Below are 8,893 nucleotides of genomic sequence, written 5' to 3' on the forward strand. Positions count from 1 at the left end.
AAGGTAGTAGAAAGGAAAAAATTAAGCAGCTCCTAACATTTAAAATTTTTTTAATAACATGATATTGCTTAAATCATTTTCTGTTGAGGCTTGAGACTATATAACTCAATTTAGTTAGACCTTTTACAAGACTATATATAATTTATTTATTTTACTTTGTTCTTTCCAAAGGCTGCATGACTAATTTCACTTGGTTTCTTTCAGTTTCATGTAGTTCAGATTTCAAAATGAAGAATAAATGGAAGGAAGCAAACAAAAAATATATTTCCCCTCATCTGATGATGCCTCTACAAGAATGAGGAAAGTGTTGATCCTTCTAAGGACCTAGGATAGAATATCAAAAAGACAATTTATTTTTCCAGGTCTTCCTTACCTTTGCGATGTAACTTAAATGATGTAAAACACAATATACTGCTCAGATACTTTTATGTTCTATCAGTTTTGCACATTTTCATATGGATTTCACCTCTGTCTACAACATTTCTTCATCATTCTGACCCTGATACTTTTACACTATCACGACATAAGATAACCAGTTTGTTTTACAGCATGAGAAGTTATCCATCTGGCTTCCTTGGAAGCAGAGCATGGTCAATAGATATTACTTCTGGTTGCTCACACTACATGTAATGGTTTTTGTACTACTTATCATATTCTATTTGGTATTTAAAAAAGAATGCTGGCTAAACTCAAAGCTCATTCATAGGTTTATGTTAAGTGTTTCACAAGTCTTATTCTCTTAATTCTTAAGATAACATTCGCTATAATGCTGATGTTATTACCATTGTAGTGTTGGGAAAAATTGTACTTAAAGACACTAAGTGCATGGCCCAAAGACACACACAGTGAGGAAGGAAATGAGTCAAAGTTTCCAAAAGTCTTTCAGTAATACCAAAAAGGTGGGTAAAATCTCTCCATTCTCTTACACTCTCAATTCAATATTCATTTTGTCCAAGAAATAATAGCATAGCAAATATTGCCCTTGGTGATTGTTTTCTATCACATTTTGTCTTCAACACAGAATGTGTTGGTGACATTGGGTTATCATACACAGAGCTGAGCTTACAAATTGAGGTCCGAAGACAGCCAAATTTCTTCTGTCACACAGTTCCAGTTTCATTTTTAAAAAGTACTAAAACTTTTAAATATCATCACTTACTATCTTTTAACAATCCCCAAACTGACATATACTCACTTCAAAAGGCTTTCAAATTAGGAGATGATAAAACAGGCCCCCATCAAGCCGGGCGCTGGTGGCTCACGCCTGTAATCCTAGCTACTCAGGAGGCTGAGATCTGAGGATCGCGGTTCAAAGCCAGCCCAGGCAGGAGAGACCGTGAGACTCCTATCTCCAATAAACCACCAGAAAACCGGAAGTGGCACTGTAGCTCAAGTGGTAGAGCACTCGCCTTGAGCTGAAGAGCTGAGGGATAGCGCCCAGGCCCAGAGTTCAAGCCCCACGACCGACCAAAAAAAAAAAAAAAAAAAAAAAAAAAACAGGCCCCCATGAAGTAAATTTTCTTTTATTTTTTAAAATTGTTCTAAAAGCCTTGTGCTGGCTGGTCACACCTATAATCCTATCTACTCTGAATATTTGCTCTGGAGTCTGATTTCTGTGGATAACACTTGGGAGCCAATCAGGGCCAAAAAAAAAACTTCATGAAATTATTTTTCAAAATGTTTAATGAACTAGCAAAGAGCCAGGAATTGAGATGTAGCTTATATACTAGCTCACCAATCTAGATAGGAAAGGCCTAGCAAGACCTTGAAGCCCTGATTTTAAACTCTGAGCACGCCAATATACATTTATGGCGTGTGTTCACATGCTCGCGCGTGTTTCCTTGAGCGCTGCCTTACTCACACACACACACATTTATTCAAATTACCTTCATATCAGTGTTCTGCATTAATTTCTTTGTTAACGATATTATATGGGTAAAATACAGGAAATAAACTCTTCCATCTCAGAACATTTTTATATGTTTTTTATTGTAATAATACTGTGCACAGGGGTCACATTTACAAGGACAAGGAAACTAGTACATTTCCTAACAAGCATTGTTACCTCCTCCTTTATATTTCCCATACCATCCCTTCCCTCCCACCTCCACAAGTATACTCCCCTCCCCCTTCCTTCCTCCGCCTAAATTGTAAAGTTCATTTTTCAACATAGTGTCTTGTGCATCTCATTGTTACAATGGGTCAACCTGTATCCCTATTTGAGCATTTTTTCCCTTCCCCTCCCCAAATTAGAGAAGCATACATACAAGATGTAAGTGCACCAACTTCAAATACAGAGAAAACAGGGGTTTTATCGTGGGGAGAAACATACAAAAAAACAAAAAATTGACATCACACATTATAAGTACCTGAGAAACAATAGCAAGAAACAAAAAACCACTTGTGTCCCTATTTTGGGGTTCAATTCCTTTAACATCATTTTATCTGGTTATATGCACATATCTTTTGAACTTTTCTGCTTATCCCAGACATACATTTGTTATTGAAAATAAGGGAAATCATGGGACCTATGTTTCTTTGGACTTGGCTTACTTCAGTCAATAAATTTTTTTCCAAGTCTTTCCATTTCCTAACAAATTGGGCGATGTCATTCTTTCTGATGGAGGCATAGAATTCCATTGTGTAAATATACCATATTTTCTTGATCCATTCATCTAATGGGGGCATTTCATTTGGATTCATATCTTAGCTATCATAAATAATATTGCAATCAACATAGTTGTGCTGGTAGTTTTAGTATGGTCTTGTTTATGATCATTTGGGTAAATCCCCAAAAGTGGGATTACTGTGTCATATGGGAGTTTTATGTAGAGTCTTTTGAGGAACCTCCATACTGCTTTCCAAAGTATTTGAACAAGTTTACACTCCCACCAAGAATGCAGTACGATTCCCTTGTGACCACACAACTTTCAGCATCTGTTGTTGTAAAAATATGGAATGCTACACAAATTTTCATGACATACTTGTGCAGGGGGCATGCTAATCTTCTCTGTATTATTCCAATGTTAGTGTATGTGATGCTAAATTGAGCACAGAACATTTTTTATATAGAAAGTATAATTTTTATTGATTTTATTAAACTAGACAATTCAACAAAATTAAGTTCAAAAGAATTGTTGTGAAATTTTAGAATCATATATTTCTTACATAAGCACACATTTAGGAATAAAATCAAGATAGACATGCCAAAAACAAAATAATTCCAGATATTTGTAGTTCAAGAGATGTGTAGGAGGAGGAATTCAATTATTCTATACAAGGCACCTGTCAAAATGAACATTGCAGCAAGTGTTTAGGTTTGTTAAAAGTTTTAAGGTTTTAAATATGCTTAATCTTGGGATTTTGCTTATATATGCCCAAAATAGGACCGTTTGGCAGGTATAAAACTTTTCTATAAAGTATTTAATATTTATGGTAACAGACATTAAGTACTAAGTATGTACATTTCAGAGTTTATGGAAACTTTATTAATGAGAAGTTGCAAAGTCTTTGTGTAAAGAGTTAAAACTTTAACTATACAGTTTCTGTTAAAACTTTAGGGATTCCTTACTTTATTTGATAGCAAGGAATAAATGATGATATAAGCCATAATGTACGCATGTATGTTACTATTCACACACATACATATACACACGTATACATGCACACATGGAGAAAGACACATAATTACAGCCAACACAAGTTTCACCAGTTGTTGAATATGCCTTAAACTGAATACTAGAAACAATATATGTCGAAGATGTATTTGTCTCCAAGAGTTCATTTACCACTCCTCTTATATCTTAAAACTGGTAGTTTTAGAGAGATTTGACTTACAAAATGCAGTACAAGTGATAGCAAGTCACTTGGAAACCTCAGTAAGTATGTCATATGGTGTCTCCCTGCTCCTCAAGGATTGCTTACTCTTGTAGACACTTTCAACCACCAATTTAGCCAGAGAATACCCTGGTAAAGAGTAAAGTTATAAGGCTTTAAATGGCATCCTTACTTGAGCTCTTTTTCCAACAACCAGCATGAATTTGTAGGCAGATGAGTGAGTCCTCAAAAAATTGGACTCTACATATATATTTAACTGACCCATGTGAAAATTCCTATGTGAGAAATGCTGACTGAGGTCTTGCTGATTTCCTGGCCAAGAAAATAAGAAAAAAAGAAAGTATTTTTAATGTTTTAAAGTTTGAGAATAATTTGTAACCTGTCAATAAATGTGTAGAACACAATTATACCAACTGACAAAAAAAAATGATGGCATTTCATTTATGTGCTCTTGGATTTGGCCAGTGATTTAGAGGTGTCTACACAAGTAGAATCAGCATAAATCAAGCCAGCATTTCTTCATTTATGATATAAGGAAAGGTTACTGGTTGACACATTGTAACCATGAAATATACAAGACACATTACCAGAGGATGGGTGAATGGGGGAGGTGGGGAGGTGTGAAGGGAAGGGATGGTAGGGGAAAAACAAAGGGGAGGGTAACAATGCTCAATAAGAAATGTACTCATTACCTTACTTATGTAACTGTAACCCCTCTGTACAGTATTTATAATAAAAATATATATTAAAACATAGAAGGAAAACTTCTGTACTTATATGAAGTTGTATTTGTCACTCAATATAAGTAAGGTATTGGTTTTAGGACCACAGGCTTATTACTTTGGATACTCTAAATCTCTACATGAACACAGTATATTATTTACATTAGAATCTGCCCACCAGCTAGTGCAGTATAATTGCTGTGAGAATTTTTATTACATTCTATATTTGTAATGAAAACTAAAAGTATATGTATGCACTATCAACAGATACAAATTTTTTCAGATAAATTTTGTATGCAGTTTGAGGATGGAATTGGAGAGCAATTTCGAAAAGCACAAATTTCATCAAAAAGACCAGGTTGCAAATTGTAACAAGGAGCTAATCCAGCATCATTGAATAGTATGGAACTCCAAGGAGAAGTACTTGAATTGAGACAATATAAGAAAGTGTAACAACCCAAGGACTTTTTAAAATGCAGCTGCTAGAATTCTCATGTAGAGCTTTCATAACAGTTTGTGAAGCACAAATCAGAACCTCACTGAAGTGTAGATGGTTTTCTCTCAACTTTCTGTCATGATCAGTGATTATCAATCAACATATAGCTAATCTTGAATAATCCTCTAATAAAATGTTGATGGAGTGTTTATATGCAGAAAACCTCGGAAGGCTAACTTTTTCCAATTAGGACAGTCTGTATTTTATGATCCAGCAGAGAGAAAACTAGGTAAGCATCCATTTACAACCTTCTGAATAATTCTGATTCTGCCCACATCACTTATCTATCCATACCTGTGCCCGAGTGAAACGATTTTAAAATAATTTATCATTTAAAATTTAAATTTATGCTTCAGGGAAGATATCGAAGGAGAAGCTGGAAGCTAAACAAGCTCTCACATAGAAAACAGCTTTAGTGCTCCAGTGAAAAGTCCTAAGCTGGAGAATCACACCAAGTGTGCCAGCACAGTACAGAGAGAGGCCAGAGAGGGAAAAACTGGGCAAGGAGACAAATCTGAGCACTTGCCAGCAGCTGTGGTTGCAGCTGTGGCGGGGGCGGTTGCGGCTGTAGGCGCCATACCTGCAACACAGAGAGTCTACGACAAAGGCGCCAGATGCAGCAGGTGAGAGGATTCTACTCAACACCAGCAAGAACTGACAAGGAGCAGACATCTTCATCCTTCAGATCGCAGACCAGAGATCATCCAGGAACCAGACTCCTGTGTGAGTAGAAGCATGATTTCCTCACTCCTTCTCAGGGAGCAGAGAAGGGAAGGCCACCCCTCCCTGCCCACTACCGGAGATCTCCATCTCTGATACTGGCAAAGGCCTCGCTGAGCAGCTAGCTCCAACTCAGTCTTTGGATGAAAACAAAAAGTAATTTAGCAGGTCACAGGAACCTAGCCTGACCTGCCAGGCTCAGCTCTATGCAGGGAAAATTCATCCAGCCCTTGCCTGCGCCAGCCCCAGGAGTGGCTTTCTTCACTGGGTAAACAGAGCAAGGGGCTGCCCCTCCCTACAGCAGCCTAGACAATCAATTGAAATTCAGTAACAATAAACCCTGAGAATGGCTCCTGGCTGGGCTCTTTGACTGCTTCAGAAGCTAGCCCCTCAGGGAAAAGCTACTGTTTGCTGAAAGGCCTCAACTCTACCAAGAACCTAGCCCCATTACAGCATCTCTAAACTAGAAGAAACAGCCATCACCCTGTTTTGTGATACTCAAAGCAGATCTCCCTCCCATTGAACTAACCTGGGAAGAGGATGACAAAATCCTGGGTAAATCAAAGCATTTTTCTGCCTCCTCAAACAAACTGACTTAAGAAAACAACCAAGCTACAGGAAAATCAAACACCACAAGCAGACCAAAGACTCCAACAAGAGACTGGTTATGGACACAAGGGAGATGCAGGACCTTCCCATCTCACCCCCAAAATGCAAATAACTCTTTTTTGTTACCTTTTATTAAAATTTTTTAACATTTTAAATTTTTAACTTTAAAAAATTGTTTTCTATTAACTTTTTTTTCTTCCTCTTATAATTTTTATTTTAGGGGTATATGTTTGTGTGTGTGCTTTTTTTCCATTTTTGTTTAGCTCTACTGATCTTTTGATCCTTTTTTCTTTTCTGTCTCATTCTTTTCACTTTTTCTTCTCTTTCCTTCTTCTTTGCATGATTTAATCGCTTTTCTGCTCATTATCAGATATACCTGTAGTCGATTATTAGACCTTATCCCCCATTGTATACACACTTAATCCAGAAATTTATTACTGAATTCAAAACCTCTTAGACTTAAATTCCTTAATAGCCGTACTACCTCTATATACCTATATAAAATTTTAAGCATTTTAATTTTTTTAATTTTTCACGTCTCCTTTCTATCCCTTCCGTTCTCTTATCCTATTCCAGTCCTTCTCTGAATATTACGTTTTTAATTTGCATAATTTAAGTGTTTCATTTTTTAATTTTTAATTTTTGTTTTACAATTTTTTCTTGTCTTTTTTTCTCTTTCTTTTTCCCCCAGTCTCTACTATCATTCTATCCAACCTATTTCCTGCTTTGACATTAGGACTAAGTTAGCTCTCCCTCTACCTTTCCACATCCTTCTATTCTTATTTATACCCACATCTCTCGCTAAAACTAATAACTTCTGGTTTGCCAAATTCTTCTTTGTGGTTCATAGACTATTAATACATAGTTGTTTGATGTTGAAAAATATATCTGTTGAACTTGATTTTATCTCAGTCTTTTGACTATGCAAATATAGACTGTGTTGATGCTTGCCTTAAGATAGTTTTCTAGCACAAACTGGTGTTACTTTCATCCCAAATGGGCAGCATAAGCTGGAAAAAACACAAGAAAAATGGCACGTCCGGGTATCTCAACTCCAACTCATGATAATCAGTGGAGAGAACAGATAATGAATAATCCAGAGGAGAGCTCCCCCAAAGCTCTATAAACACTAATGGTAAACATGGTAAAAAGATTGAAAACCTGCAAAGGACTCTGTGTGAGCATGAGAGGGAGAGAGATGAGGCAAACGAAAGATCAAAACAGGAAGCTCAAGGCGTGAGGAATCTACTCAAAGATAGATAAAGGAATTGCATGTGCAACTTGAGAACACTCAAAGGAATTGTGTGAGCAAGCTGTGATCAGTCAAAGAGAACTACAGGAATTGCATGAACGTGAGGAAGCTAATCAAAAAGTAATACAAGAATTGAGAGAGCGGGATGAAAATACACAAAGATCACTAGAGGCATTCATGGAATCCGTAAACAGAGAGCTGAAAGAAGTCAGGGAGTCCACAAAGGGAATGCTGATTGGATCCCAACAGAAGGAATGGAAGTCCAAGGAAACCATAACCAATCAACTAAGTGATTTGAGAATAAACAATGAACATCAAATTAAGGAAGTAAAGAATTTCATACAAGATCTAAAACAAAGATCCAACAAAGAATTTGAAGCCATAAAAGCCGACCAACTACAAGTAAAAGAAAAAAAAAGTAGAAAATCTGGATAGTAGAATAGACCACGCAGAATATTGAATCCTGAGGATAGAAGACAGCGTAGATTTTATAGAAAAAGAACATACAACCATCCAAGACAAATCTAAGAAATATGATAGATCTATTCAGCATTCAACCTTTGAGCCACCAGTGCCTACCCATGTTGCATATTTTGTGTAATTCAAATTTTCAGCATTGTATAGATGCTCCTACTACAATATAAAAACAAAAAAACTTAACCTACTTTTCACTGTATTTGATGTTGTTATAATTTGTGGAGGGGAAGGAAAAAACTAAGTTGTTTAAATAGGGATACAGGTGGACCCAGTACAACGATGAGATGTACAAAATGTTATGTAGAAAAATGAAATTTACAACTTTGGCTCAAGATGGGAGAGAGGGTCGGGAAGGGGAGATGGAAAGGGCTGATAAAGGCATAGAAAGGAGGAGGTAACAATGCTTTATAAGAAATGTACTCATTACATTGTCCCTGTAATTGTAACGCCTCTGTATGGTATTTTCACAAAAAAAACTTAAAACATAATAAGGATATTTGTAAAGTACATAATGAAGGAAGAATTTTCATCCTTTACAAAATATATGTAAAATCTATGCTAAACTATATTTTACTCTACCTTTCCTGCAACCAGTTTGATATAGTTTAATACCTGTCACGCCAAGTTTCTTTATATTCTACTGGAGATTTAATTTTTCATGTATGTATGTTTATGTATATTTATATGTATCTATCTATCTATCTATCTGTATATGTTCCAATGTGGATCCTCAAACTTGAGACTTTGCTTTTTTTTTTGGCTGTTCAGCAGTTAATCTGG

General features: G+C 36.2%; 1 non-coding gene across 1 annotated transcript; it reads right to left on the minus strand.

Moving 5' to 3' along the window:
• Window positions 1-2,947: 2,947 nt before the first annotated feature.
• On the minus strand, window positions 2,948-3,054 carry LOC122124519. Its single transcript, XR_006150581.1, has one exon. It is a non-coding gene; the product is annotated as a U6 spliceosomal RNA (small nuclear RNA).
• Between the last annotated feature and the right edge of the window lie 5,839 nt (window positions 3,055-8,893).

This window comes from Dipodomys spectabilis, unplaced genomic scaffold (assembly GCF_019054845.1).
Source record: "Dipodomys spectabilis isolate Male_0828 unplaced genomic scaffold, ASM1905484v1 ptg000238l, whole genome shotgun sequence".
Lineage (NCBI taxonomy): Eukaryota > Metazoa > Chordata > Mammalia > Rodentia > Heteromyidae > Dipodomys > Dipodomys spectabilis.